At 31.4% G+C, this 15,789-nt stretch overlaps 1 pseudogene across 1 annotated transcript; it reads right to left on the reverse strand.

Annotated features, from left to right (window-relative positions):
• Window positions 1-3,243: 3,243 nt before the first annotated feature.
• LOC143569157 (casein kinase 1-like protein HD16) lies at window positions 3,244-14,241 on the reverse strand (annotated as a pseudogene). The gene is made up of 16 exons (XR_013141686.1): window positions 13,930-14,241; window positions 13,216-13,341; window positions 13,027-13,100; window positions 12,674-12,743; window positions 12,535-12,590; window positions 12,373-12,444; window positions 11,414-11,508; window positions 11,251-11,317; window positions 11,034-11,163; window positions 10,197-10,415; window positions 8,522-8,649; window positions 7,148-7,322; window positions 6,997-7,086; window positions 6,061-6,218; window positions 4,671-4,859; window positions 3,244-3,345 (listed from the first exon to the last, which is right to left on the reverse strand). The product of XR_013141686.1 is annotated as a casein kinase 1-like protein HD16 (transcript).
• Window positions 14,242-15,789: the final 1,548 nt, after the last annotated feature.

Raw genomic sequence — 15,789 nt, forward strand, 5'->3', positions numbered from 1 at the left:
GAATTGATTGAAACCGTAGGTTCGGAATTGGTTTGTAATTTCCTCCACCAAAACCGGCCAAAGGGGCAAAAACCGATCAAAACCCGAACCAAAACCAATTGTAACCTGGTCAAGAAACTGATTTCAACCTGAACCGAAACTAATCATAAACCAATTTTACTTCTATTGACCAAACCAAACTGTTTTCAACCCAAACCGGTTTTGAGGTTAAACCGGTTTGTGCACCTTTAGTCAGGGAATCCATTAAAAAAAACAAGTTAACTAACACTTGAAAGTTTACCCACCAAATTTGATGTGCCCATTAAACAAGTTGCCTATTTTTTTTTTAATTTTAATGGAAAATTTATTTATTTAATCATTGTTAGACTTTCCATTTCCAAACCTAAGTGTTTAAAAGCTTTGCCTTTGCCTTTGCCAATAAACCACCACCCTCGGGCTATCACTTTTACCCGAAACTCAAACCCAACCCGAGTAACCCCGTACCCGAACTAACCCAACCCAACAAACCTGAACCCGAGAAAAGACAAATTCGAACCCAAACCGAAGTAATTCGGGTTAGTTCTTGGGTCCAGATTCCGGGTTTCGTGTCAACCCGAAAAACCGGAATAAAATTTTAGTATTAAAACGAAATAATAATATGTCTATATCGGATGTTATCATTCTACCTATTATGGATAGATTAATTATTATTTATTATTTATTACTGTTTTCGATTTAGCAATAAAAACAACCATAATCGAACACCCTAATAATGACATATTGAATACGATTATATAAGTTTTGTTTATTATGATTAGGCTTTGTAAAATTTTACTCTTTTTTAGATTTTTTTTCCAATGTTATTTTTGTTTTGTTATTGGTTATATAAGTTACGAGTGAAAAAGAACATCTTAGCTTTTGTTTTAGTGTTGTATTTTTTTTAAATTTTTTTTGTTTTTCAGGAAACTCGAAACCTGATTAATACAACCCGTAAAAACCTGAACTCGAACTACCCAAACCCGAAAAAAACCGTAAGAGATTGGGTTGGGTTTTCGGTGTAAAATTTGAACTTTGAAACACGAATATCCCGACCCGAAAAACCCGAAACCCCAAAAACTAGCCCCAAAAACACCCCTGCACCACCCTGTTGTAGCATAAAGGTTTTAATATCATGCATTCCCAACGCAAAATTTGTGCATTTGAATTTAATATAACCGATTCAGATCACTTCAAAATCGACTCGCAAACATGTGCGCGTAAACAAGTTATGAAATATTTTATTATAAAATTATGTTCGGGCACAACTTAAATTGATCGGGTATTTTATACCATAACTGCAAAATAAAAGAGAAATTATCATCAGTGTTTAGCGTTCAAACGTAATTATTTTATATAAATTCATACTTTGATGCCAAATTTGTAATTTTAATGTATTAATATACAAAACATGAACTTGAATAAAAAATTTCACGTGCTTTATTTTTATCAACCAGCAAAACTCATGTCTTGTTTTGGGTTTATTTGTGTGACACGATTCTCAAAATCATGTCGAATTCGTTTGACCCTCCAACTCATAAACATGATCCATTTAAATCGTCTGAACTGTATGATAGTAATAACTGGTAATCGGGTGAGTTGATAACGACACAAAGTAGAGGGCCACAATATGAAGTTTACTTGTCGCAAATCAATTTACTCACACATTTAAAGTTTACCCACCCTTTGTAGCTTGTAGGTTCTGCTAGCAAGCATTATACATGCATTTCATATGCGAAATTCATGGCTTTTAACAAGTTTTTTAACAGCTAATAACCTGCTCCCAAATCCGTCTAGTCCGTCTATCGCGGGTTTTAAACTGTAGGTTTCCAAAGGGATGGAACACCAAATACACCACCAGATACCATTGAGCAATGCCCATGTGATAGACTCGCAAGCACGTGGCTAAGCAAGTTGCTTTCATGTATGTAGATTATTAGGTTTGAACATTTATTTTATAACTTTTTTCAAAATAAATGTCTTACATGGCCAAGAAATGGTTATGCATTTTATATCAAAATTTAAAAAATAGAAGAGAAATTAGTATCGGTTTTTATAGTTTAAACGCAGTTATTTAATATAAAAATTTGGTATTTTGTTTGTAAATATATAATTTTAACGTGTTAATATGCAAAACATAAAACCAAATGAAAATTTCAGATTGTATCAACATGTAAAAACCCGTGTCTTGTTCTGATTCGTTTGTCTGACACGACTTTGAAGACCGTCCCGGGCTCTACCCGCCAAAAAAAAATAAAACAAAAAAAATAATAATAAAAAACCATTTCAGCAAGAATAGTAAAAATAAATCTCTTCATCATATCATGCCTTACAATTTCACAAAAACCAGACTTGTTGAAGCCTTTAAGCATCACACATTATACTTTTAACCTCCAATTTATAATTCAAAAGTCAGGTAACTATACACCATTTGCTACACACCACCAAAAACGAATATATGCCGAAAGATAACCCCTTTGTTCCTCGCGATAATAACCAAGTATAAGTTACGGGTCTTCCTTTTTTTAACGAAAAAAAAGTGGTTTCGAAATGTTGACTTTTAAGTCAACGTTTGACTTTAAGTCAACATTTCTGGTCAACCACTTCGATTGGCAGGGAGCGTACGGGGATTTCTTTGCATATATATCAGTGTATGATATATAATAACCAGCGATAGCCCTGTAGAAAATATAACGAAAATATTAAAGGTTGAGTTTGCATATATCAGTCTGTATATTAACTAACGAATTTCTTGTGTGTTAGGCTACCGCAGTCTCCAATTTGGAGAGCCCCGTTGCCCCACTCTAGCCAAACTATGTTGTCTTAATCGGGCCCATGCTGGCTTCAAAGTTTGGCTTGGGTGTTCCCTCGGGAAACCATACCGCTGACTGCCACTTGACAGTCGTTGTGGCACCACAAGACACAAGAGCAGAACTCTCTGGCGTAACATGATTATTTGAGTGTTTGGTACATTCTTATTAATTAATATAAACTAATTTTTAAAATGGAGTGAAACATTCTTGTATATTGTGAAAACTATTTAACTTTAAAATATTAAAAATAATTTCCAAACAACTAATAAGATAATCAATTCATTTGATGTTTATATTGTTTTTCTAATTATAAATAACTCGAAATGAGGTGTTCTTGAATATAATATTTGTGTAACTTGTCTAAAAAATATCATCCAAGTCTGTTTATTTATCTTCTAAATGATCAAGATCACTTTATCAAAACGTATAACGTACCGATAGAAAATTGTTGTGAAATTCAAGATATGGTTCTTCCGTAACAGATGGATGCAATGTACAAATTCTTTGACCATTTTTCCTGTTAATATGCCAAAAACAACATAAAATAAGTTGATTAGTTTATTTATCATAATATTCAAGAGTTTACAAAAGGTTAATATTAACTAAAGGTAGCAACTTTGACCCGTTTACTAGTAAACGGGTCAAATTCGGTTATTTTTTCTCTGATGGGTCATGTGGATAAAAGTGAAGTTTCTAGAAACATAAACGAGTGAAGCGGGTCAAACGGGTTGACAGTTATGCAAAATGTAACTTTGCGAGTTTGTGTGTACAACCTCCTAAGTTGTTGACCCTAGGGGTGAGCAGAAAAACCGAACCGAAGCATTAACCGACGGTTAATTTTTTGTTTTTTGAAAAACCCAAATTTCGGTTTCGATTCGGTTATCCATTTTTAAAAAACCGAAAAAAACCGAACCGAACCGATTGATGATGATAAAGATTATCAAGATGATGAGTAATAGACTAAACTTTTAAAATAAATAAATAATATGATGAATGAAGATCATGACTAAACTTTTAATGCTTTTTAATTTTTAAACTCTATTTATCAACTTTGTATTCGTATAGTTCCACGTAACACGTGCCTATTTTTTGTCTTTTGAATTCAATATATATGTGGGCTGTGGTACTCTAACACGTTCTTATACAAGCTTAAAATACGCATTTTCATTTTTTATTTTTTTTTTGCAATGTCAATACATAATTGAAAAAAAACCGAAAATAACCGAACCGAAACCGAAATTAACCGAAAAACCGAAAATCGGAAAACCGAAAACCAAACGGTTTGCATATTCAAATAACCGATTACTTCGTTTCGATTTGGGTTTCGCCTAATAACCGAACCGAACCGTGGTCAGCCCTAGTTGACCCGAACCCATTCGACCCATTCACCAACCCGCACGCAGCATGCCATATATGCATTGATCAAGTTATTTTTACTCTTAACAAGTCAAACAGGTAAAAATTATAATTAGAAAAAAAACGTTATATGGCTAAAGGAGACACAGAGTGAAATGGGTCAAACAGTTCAACCCAACATGACTCATTTGACCCGCACCGAAAAACTAGCTCAGACCTGTTATATTTAGCAACATACTCTTTCTCTTAATTTACAAATAACTTCTTGGAGTTTGCTTTTACATGATTATTCCCTAAACCTATAAAAATTTTAAAACTAAAAAATCTGTCCTCTTTTTCGAATAAGAACCGAACATTCAGTGAACCGTTTAGTGGGAGCTGAGAAGTTTGTTTAATTCAGTTATAATCCATAGGGCTATTTTTGACATTTGCTAATTAAAATATAAGAAAATATGTAAATAATAATAATAATAATAATAATAATACCTTAACATGGGTACAAGGAAAAGTGGTGGTCCTAAGTGTTTCTTGAGTAACATCTTGAAATCTCCTTTTGGAAGTACTAAGAATAAAGGCGGCTTGATCGTCAGTTGCAGCAACCGATGTGATTTGGTACCCGTCTTCCCATCTTCTATGAATCCCTTCACTAGGATACAGAAAATCGAGTTCAACGACCTGCAAGTTTTAAATCTTAATAAGAAAATATTCATGTTAGATTTACCAAAACGCGCAGTGGCATCGTTACAAAAGAGTAATTGTTGTAATGTAATCAAAATGAGTTGAAGTTTTACATTGGTAAGAAAATCTTATTATTTAAGGTCTAAATATTCAGATTTGAATAAATGTAAAACCTTGATTTTTTATTATAAATTTTCAAGTTGCTAATATTATTTTAGAAATGCACCCTTAATAGGGTTTTAATTTGAGGTCACAAATTTTTAAATTCTTGAAAATATTTAATGTCATAATTACCTAAACGCCCCTTGGCATTGTTAAAAAAATAGTCATATGATTGGATGTGTCTAAAAAACTATTGTAACTTGACCGGTTTTGTGTTTGGCGAAAACTGGTTTTCATTCATAAGAAATTCTTATTGCTTAGGGTCAAAATAGTCAAGATTTTCATCAAATGAAAAATATACCATATACAATTAGCCATATCTAACTGACTGATTTTCATTCTTCAAGTTGCAATAAAAAGTCAAGCGACTTATGTGCATGTTGTAACTAAAGGGTATTTTAGACATTTGACAAGCAAATGTAGGGTCAAGTTATTCTACACAGGGGCAAAAATGAGAAGGATTTGTAGCCACAAAAAAAACCCTCAAAATAAATAATGAAAAATTAATAAAAAAAAATCATAACTCAAATTTTAATACAAAAACGAAAAATGTAAAAACACAAAAAATGTTTCCACCGTCTTCCTCGTTCTAAAAAAAAGACATAATGTTGAGTGAAAAAGATTATTGTGTCTTTTCGTTCATCATTGTGTTTTGTGTTTATTTTCGTCATTGACTGTCTTTTTTTCTTGATATTGTGTTATATTACTCAACATTATGTCATGTTTTGTTCGGCATTGCATTATATTTTGCGATCTATTGTCTTTTTTGTTTATTATTGTGTTGTTTGTTCATTTTTGGCATTGTGTCTTTTCATCGGTTTTTTTTTTTTTTGGAACGGGGAATGACGGGGGAAACATTTTGGTTTTTTTATTTTTTTCGTTTTTTATTTATATATTGAGTTATGATTTCTTTTATTTTTTTTTTCTATTTTTTAGAGGTTTTTTGTGTGGCCACAAATCCTTCTCACACTTCTCATTTTTGTCTCCCTTTGCATTTTAACTTTACCCCTAGCCACTAATCAACATTGAATTATACCTGATTTGAATAATTTGCATCACGAGACATCACGACGCCCCATTTATTCCCTGAAGTGGTCATTGAAGTGACCACAAAGCCCTCTTTCCATTTCTTGTTGATCCATTTGAATGGGAAAACTTCACTTACTTTATACGATTGTTGTGTATATGATGTCCCTAATGATAGTTAAAAACAAAAAAAAAGTTTCAAATTATTGACTCTTAGCTAAAACTTGACTCTATATACAAAACAAACTGTCTACAAATAGCAATGCCTGCGCGTGGTCTGCGTGCCGCAAACAAAAGAGCTTGCGCAGACCTTTTTCAGAAAAACAAACAGCACCATAGTGAAATTATAACCGTACGTTTAAAATTTTATAACAAACGGTCGGTCAATTTTTATTGCTCTCACAATTTTCTTGGATAGGTGGCGTCTCCTAACGGCCTTCTACACCTATTACTTATAATTTCCTATTTAACACACAATAACACGCATAGGGAGAGGTTCAATACAAAAGACTAAACTATTGCGAGAAGAAAAGGAAGAAACCTAAATCGTTTATTTTTCGATCAATGGTTAATATTATTTTAAAAAGTTTTACTTCTGACATACAAATGTTATGTTATAAACATAAAAAAGCCATTAAACTATTTTTTTTCATTTGTTTTTTTTTTACTTTAAAACTATGTGTGTAGGAAATATACATACACATGATAAATGAGTTTTTTAAATGTATTTTTTTATAATGTTAAAAATATTGAATAAAATTATATTTTAACCATTTTTTTTGTACTTTAAAATTTTCTAAAATTATAAAAACGAGTAACGTTTTTTGTTCTTTCGCTTCTCGCACTAAAACCTCTTCTCATTTGATCCATCCCTTGTGTGTATGTGTGTGTATTACACACACACATGCATATATATACACATATACATATAAGAAATAGAACTTACCCTTGGACATTACAATAAGACACTAACATTTGATGCGCCTACAAGTGATGTAATGTAATAGCCCTTCTCCCATTGATCCATTATCCACTCCTTAAATACACAAAAAAGAAAGAAATTATTAAAAAAAAATTCTGAAAGTTATATGTATTACCTTGCGTAAAAAGACGGGGGAAATTTCGTAAACTTGTGAAGTGAAGCCTGTCCCGGCATCCATGATGATTGCCCATAAATCTTGTGATGATGCTACACAACTAACATAAAGCCCGTCGTTTTTCCCTTGTTCCACATGATGGTGTAATCTTAAATCCTTTATATTGTAATAATACCTACCAACAAAAGAAATTTTAAAATTTGGATAAAATGATATACGAATAGGGGTGTAAACGAGCCAAGCCGTTCATGAGCTACTCGACATCAGCTAGCCTAAAAATATAAGCTTCTTTAATAAGTGAGCTCAAGTTGCCTTGAGAGCCTCAACGAGCCTATTATATATATATTTTTTATGTAATATATTAAGCATAAACTTGTATAATTATTACTATTGTTACATATAAATTATGATAAAATAAACTAAATAATATGTTATAACAATAATATGCTGTGTTATATACTAAATTATGATAAAAATAACAAAATAATATGTTTTGTTATATAAAAGTATTATAATTAAAATTTTTAAATATACAAAAATTATAAATGTATATAACCATTTAATAAATAATACAAGAGCCAAACTCGAGCTTGAAAAACTACTCATGAGCCAAACTAGAGCTATAGAAATAGAGCTCGAAACAAGTCAAGCTCAAGCCAGGCTCGTTTACACCCCTAGTTCTTAGACAAACAGAACTAACAATTAAGTAAAAAGTCCTCGAATTTGGTCTTGTATATTACTATATTTATTTTTGTATAGCCATTAGAAAATCAAACTATTAGTGGTTCATTAATTATAACTAATAATTATAACACAAATGAAACTTAGTTAATTACAAAATAGTTTTAATTATTTTAAGGTAAAATGCACACAAAACAGTAACATACTTAACTTTTCATCCATTTATACGACAAAGCCAATACAATTAAAATAAAACCATCAAATCGTGTTACATGTTAGGCCATGTGTAGTGGGGCTACAAATGTGGGCGACGAGGGCGAGAACACCGGGTTGTGTAATGATGATGATGACGTGGCGATCAATGATTCGACGGTGGGGCAATTTGTGTGCTACGACACCGCCCCCGGGCTACATATCGCCCCTTTTTCCCACATGTCAAAAATCGCCCCATTTTGTAGCCCCTCCACTAAACATAGCCTTACGACACAACAATTAAAATACAGAAAGTCGTTACGACACAACATAACCTTACGACACAACAATTAAAAGTATTTTACTTTTCCGCGAAAATGTCAAAAAAGTAAATTTCCTAAAATAGATTTAACACTTTGTTAATAATCAAACTAATTCAAAAAAAGGTTGAAATTTTAATTGAAATATATATATTTCACAAAAACATAAGTGGCACCATACCTTTGTTTCATTGGTGTTCTTGATGAATAAACGGATATCCACTGATTAGCCAGAGCCCCGAGCCTAATCTTCTTCCTAGGTTGAGTGTCTTCCAAATTACTAAGCAGCCTTCCCCTCTTTTGTCCCACCTAAAACACACACAAACAATTAACATATTTTTATCTCTAAAAGATAAATTTAAATATTTAGCTAAAAAGGGTCAAATAGATCAACTATTTTTAATGCATATACTAGAGGTGGCAAATGTGACCCGTGGGTTGAATTGGTTGTAATAAAATATATATAATGGATCAGAATGGGTCAAGCTAAAAAAAGAAAAGGATTGAAATGGGTCAAAACGGGTTGACATTTCTTGAGTTTTTTTTTTTGGAACGAGAAAAACTGAGGAATTTTTTTAGTTTTTTTACTTTTTGATTTATATTTCGAATTATCTTTTTAATTATTTTTTTTAATATTTTAGTGAGGGGTTTCTGAAATCTCAACCCATTTTGACCCATTTCAAAAACCCCTCATTAAAAAATTCAAAAAAAATAATTAAAAAATCATAACTCGAAATATAAATCAAAAACTAAAAAAGTAAAAAAAAAACTAAAAAGTTTCATCCATTTTTCTCGTTCCATAAAAAAAATGTCAACCCGTTTTGTGACATCACAAATCAGTTCAAAAAAAGAGATTATTGGAGAAAAATTAAATTGCAGTCATATTTAATTTGACACAAATTATGAATCGCAAAGGTAAAACAATAATATAAAAAAGAAAAGGGTCAAATAGTTGAAAGTTGCTTAAACTATGTTTTAATGCATAAACACCTCGTAAATCTTATACTAAAAATAGATCGTCTTTAAAATAATAAAATTTGTATTGATTGGCACATTGATGTTCATAAAAAGGTAATTTTTTAACACAAAAAGGGTGAAACGGGTCGACAATCGTCAAAGGCCTTGTAAATCATACTGCTAAAAAAATTAGATCATTATTGAAACAAATAAAAAGTGTAATCATATTGACACACTACTAGGCCTGTAAACGAACCGAGCGTTCGGTGAACTGTTCAGCGGGAAGCTCGTTTATTTCATTCATGTTCATTTATTTATGTTCATTTATGTCCGCTTATTTTCGTTCGTTTATGTTCATTTACATATTAATAAAAAATAATTAAATATTATCTTAATGGTTTTATATTTGTTCATTTATGTTCATTTAAGTGTGTTCATTTATGTTCGTTTATGTTCATTTATGTTTGTGAACTGTTCGTTTAGAACTTAAACAAACGAACATAAACGAACACGAATATGTTCATTTTCTAAATGAATGAACAAGAACACAAAATATGTGTTCGATTAAGTGTTCGTGTTCATTCGGTTCATTTACAGGCCTACACACTACTTATTAACAGAAAAAAAAACTTAATTGTGAGCCAATAAGACTTGTTTCGACCCGTACTTGAAAATTGGGGCATTTACATATTTCCCCTTCCTAAACTTTGAAATTACATATTTCCCCAAACCATGCTTAAAGAGCATTGTACATTTTGCATTAAAAACTTGTATTTTGGGGAAATATGTAATTTACATAGTTTAGGAAGGGGAAATGTGTAAAAATCCCAAAATTTTACACAACTCTAACTAGAATTATTATTAATTACCAAAATACAAACGGATCATAAAAACCGAACCTTTATGGCGCCGTCAATTCTCAACGGGCGCAAAGATGCAGTAGAAACAAGGCAATTTTCAAACAATGCAATAAGCTTTGAGTAATTAGGTTCTTCATCAAATTTCAAACTTGTCACCACTTCAAGAAATTGTTTAAATGGTGAAGGACAAAAATAACAAAGAAGATCGGGGGACGTTGCCATCTTCTTTCGACAAACAAGGAACCCTTTGTTATCGCCCTGTCGCATAATCAAAACATGATGTTATAAATTCAATACCTTTCTGTTAATTCAAGTGAAATATTATTCTCTATCTGGTTTATCTTGATTAAGGGTGTGAACTTCTGACATGACACGAAGCTAACACGAAATTCGCGGGTTTGGGTTTGGTATAAACAGGTTCTGGTCTTTTTGGGTCAAGCCCGTTTAGCTAAAGTGCTAAACGGGCCGTGTTCAGGTCAACCTGGTGATTTTGCAGGTTGACCCATTTAACCCGTTTATTTTTTATTTTATTTTCTTGAAATGCGTTTTATGTAATAAATTAAATTGGTTGGGATACCTTAATACCAAATTCTGAAACTAAAAAGAAAATTGATATAAGATTTATAATAAAAATGTAATTTTTTTATAAAAATTTTTGATCTTTTGTTGTAAAAATGTAAATTTAAAGTACTAAAATGTTAAAACAACAAAAATATAAAATAAAATAAAAATCGGGTCAACACGCGAATACGCGTGCCGTGTTCAGGTTCACTTGTTTTGACACAATTTTCAGGTAATGGAACTAATGATTAGAGCCACTTTCAGAAAAAAAGTAAAAAACTTCCATGATTTTATAAAGTTTAAAAACGAACTTACAGTGAAACCTTGCCATGGAAGTTTCCCTTTAAGGAGAAATATTAATGTATAAGCCAAAGATTCGAGATCGTCTCTTCGGCTCCCTGTTCTTCCTAAATGAGCATGTACACTTGCGTAACGTACCGTCCCCCTGCATAACAAAGTTCAGCATTTATGGAAAAAAAAATTTCAACTCTATTAACTTGTAATGCTTTGATAAAATACATAATAAAATTACCTGAACACGTCCGGTTTTTGGTCATAATCAACATGTTTACCCGAAGGCACATCCCGCCATTTGGAAGCTGAAATGTTTTATAAAAACAAGGACTCGTTATAATAATCCTCATCCAGAATATGTCTAAATCATGAACCTTAAACAAAGTAAACTAAAACGATACCTAAACCAAGATCAACTAAATATAACTTTTTCTCATTGGGCGTCCCAGGCTGACCAAGTAAAAAGTTTTCTGGCTTCACATCTCCATGAACAAAACTGACAAAAATTAATGATCAAACTGTTACACATTCATAATATTTACACGAATTAACTTCATACATATCCTTCTAATGTAAATGAGCTGAGCTGCTCGTGAGCTACTCGAGATCAGCTCATTAAAGGCTTGACTCAATCCGAGCTCAAACCCAAGCCCGAACCTGAGCTTGAACTTCTGTTATCGAACTCGAGCTGGCTCGCGAGCATAAATGACTAAATGAGCCTATTATTTATAAAATTATATTCAATATGTAAAATATAGATTTATATAAAAACTATTATTATGTATAGTAGTTATTATACATAATAATTAAATAATGATAAAAACAATTTAATAATATACATTATGTTATTATAAAGATTACAAGTAGAAAATAGCTATAAATGTATAAAAAAATTTTAATAATATACATTATGTTATTTATAAAAATTACAACTAAAAAATAACTTTGTATGTATATAAATTAACTATTAACTAATAGATAACAAACAAGCCGAGCTCGAGCTGATGATAGACCCCGAAACAAGCCAAGCTCAGGTTCGGCTCGTTTTAAATTAACTACTTCTAAATTTTAGAATATTATATTTACCCTTACTAAACACTATCAATTCCATAGTAATAAAATAAAAACCAGTTACATACAATTTTTTTTTAAAGCTAGTTACATATAATAGTTATCACTGAATACAATGATAAGAGAAAATGTTATTATTGTGAATCATTTTAACACATAACACTTACTTAATTTATTCTTGAAACAACTCGTTACAAGTAACTGAATCTATTTTATTTACCATGAAATGAGTAGATATGATATATTGTTTTAAAGGGTAAATATGATACTAAATTTTGTATTTGTATACCCTTTTAAGTGAAGTTGCTCCAATATCGATAAAGACTCCACCGCTATGCAAGCAACCATTTCTTCTGAGAGACTACCAAAACAACAAAAATATAACTTTAAAAAGACAACAAAAATCGTCATGAAAACTTATGTAAAAAAATGTGATATTTGATTATCGTACGCCTGGTTGCTAGAGTTCCAAACATCCCACAAGCTCGGCCCGAGCTTGTCCATAACCTAAAACAAATATGCAGAGAACAATTTTTAGAGGTTTTCAAAGAATCCGAAAACAATAATATATTAAAGAAGTGAAAACTCACGAGGATGTAATAGTCGCCTTGGCGGCCTTTGTGGTGGACCATTGGAAGTCCATAGCATCCATTAAGAGCACTTCACAACAATAAAAACATCAAAATAGAATTGGTGTTTGTTGTACTAAATGGTGTTTAAGAAACATATAACAAAATGACATTTTATTAAAATAAAATATACATTTTTATAAAAAAAATATAGCTAAAAAATAAAAGGAACAGCTCGTAAGTCGTCTAAAGATTATATTATTGCTAAACATAATAGTTTTTGTAATCATATATGGCAAATTAATTATTTATTAACGTTTAACCCTTACCAAACCCACCCGCCCAATGTGACACTTCTTAAAAACGTTACTTACCTATAAACTTGCCATTCATAAGGAGGACTGTAATTGCATCCCTTACCATTCCGAAGCTCTAACTTCAAAGCAACCTACACCCATGTACCGTATACCATATATATAAACCATGATAACATTAAAATCAACTTTTTTACCAAAAAGAAAAAAAATGTGTTTGTGAGAAGAAAAAAAGAAGATATCATGTACCTCAAGAGCGTCGGGCCCGGTGATCCCGAACCCGCCTGTCACCCTTCTACCGACATAAACTTGACCAAACCCTCCTTTACCTAACTTTCTTTCTAACTTGTATGCAGGAGAATTACCAACCTGAACCTGAAAAAAATAATAAATAAACTAACTTTATTTTTTCTTCACAAAAACTGCACAAAAGATAGTAGCAAGAATGGCAAAACACGTTCGCAGGTTAACAAGTCAAAAAGAGTAAACTTTATATAAGGAAGCATAATATTTCTCAATTACTCGAGCATGTCATTAAAACAAGAAACAACAAGAATTTCATAAAATCAAGAATTAGCTATATATAAAATGAAAGCAGCCTGAAAACCATTATGTTTTAGATGATAAAGGTTGAAACTTTAACCCATTTACTTATGAACGGGTCGATTTGGCATGTTATGTTTCATCACAAACTGGTCAAATAAAAAAAAATGAGAAGGCAGCCAAAAGATATAAGCATTATGCATACAAATCCAAACAGATTTGATTTTTATTGTAATAATATAGTTTCTATTACCGTATTTTAACACATTAGTTATTTATACATTAGTTATTTATAAAAACAACTAGCAAAAGAACAAAAAAAAAATTTGCCTGTCATTTTGACCTGTTACTTGCCCTGCATAATTTACCACCTCTATCTCATGAAATCATACAAAACAAAAACAGAAAAAGACAATAAACCCTTTCAGGAACCGGGCTCGTGCTTCCCTCCTCTTCACCATTAGCAACATTTTTTTCTGCACTTTTACCGACAATCAATTGATCACGAATTGCCACATCCATATTCAACTGAGGACCCGTTGCTCTTCCACCTCGACCTCGGCCTCGACCCCGACCTCTACCAGCTGGCCTCGGCATTGGTGCTTTTGGTGTCTGAGCTTTACCTCTACGGGCCCCACGACGGGGAGTAGGAGCTACAATGACATCATCGACATTATTATTAGTATTAATGATTTTTTTAGATTGGCAAACACTGCGCCCCAAATCGGGCATTGTTTTCCATGCACAAATATACAATCTACAAAGCAAGCAAGAAAAATCAAGAAACCTTTAAGATGTGAAATTACCAAAATATCCCTAGGTATACGCAATGGTGAATGAAAATCAAGTATTTCCCAATCTCAAAAGGCGTTAGACAACATATCTACACAGAGTTAACAAAACGTTAATTAAGCAACTAAAATCTAATTATTGAGATGCACGTGAAATTACCATATAACCATTAAGATACAAAATTTAAGACCGGGTTCGGGCATGCAATTCCATAACACATATTTTCACAAGATGCAAAATCAAGTAGCAAAGCAGATCCATCCGTATATCAAATGTGGAAAACTTTATAACAAGATCATAACTTTAAAAGGGCATCGTGACTCGAATAATAATAGTTTGTATCCATAAATAGTTTCGATAAAATGGCTTATCTAATTACACCATTTACCAATTTATCTCTATTCTCCATTTTTTTTTTCATATAAAAGGAAATGAAAATCCTGAAATTTAAAGGCCTTAAAATGAAGCTTAAAGGGCGTTTGGAAGCGCTTTTACACTGATTATTGTGAGTTTAACTGCACTATTGTCAGTCTTTTAGTGTCTGAATAAACTGATTCTTATGATTTTCTTATTGTCTAGGGTCAAAATAATCATTTCTGGATTGATATAAGAAAACTGATCAAAGCATTAAAACATATTCATATAAACAAGAGCTAATATCAATCTACAAGCACCTCTATTATATATAAGAAAACTGATCAAATCAATTAAAAATATTTATCCAATTACAACATTTATCATTTTACGTCAAGTTTTCATTTTTTCATATAACATGAAATGAAAATCTTGAAAATTAAAGGCATTAAATCAAAGCTTAAGGGTGCATTTACACTAATTATTGTAATATTAAAGTGCACTGTTATCAGTCTTTAGTGTCTGCATAATCTGACTATTATTCTTTTCTTATCATCTAGGTCAAAATAATCATTCCTGGATTGGAATATAAAAACTGATTATTATTATGATTATTATTATTATTATTATTATTATTATTATTATTATTATTATTATTATTATTATTATTAAACATGTATCAGAAACTTAAAAGTAACAATTTTTATACAAACAAGAACTGATATTAATCTGCAAACACCTCAATTTTTACATAATCAGAAACCCCAACTGCATGTTAACTTATTCAAACTAAATTTCATCAAAAAAAAAAAAAAGACTTGCTTCATAAAATATTTTTTAAACACACCCAACTGATCTAACTTTACAATCAAAACCAACATCCACCTAATCAATAACAATCACCCATAAAAAATAAAAAATAAAAACCCAATAATGCAGAATTGTGAGTAATCAAGAACAAGAATGAAGAAAAGTGGTAAAGACTGTACCTTTGATTGAATGGTGATGTGGGTATGCCAAGATTATGAATAAAGATGAATAAAAATGGGATTTTGATTTGATGAGGTGGGTTGTGTTTGGTTTTTATAATTTATATATATGGATGTGATTGGGGCGCATGGAAAGAGGTGTGTA

Source organism: Bidens hawaiensis, unplaced genomic scaffold (genome assembly GCF_021521415.1).
Source record: "Bidens hawaiensis isolate Kalapana, Puna unplaced genomic scaffold, B.hawaiensis_p1.1 tig00024419_1, whole genome shotgun sequence".
In the NCBI taxonomy this organism is placed as follows: Eukaryota; Viridiplantae; Streptophyta; class Magnoliopsida; order Asterales; family Asteraceae; genus Bidens; species Bidens hawaiensis.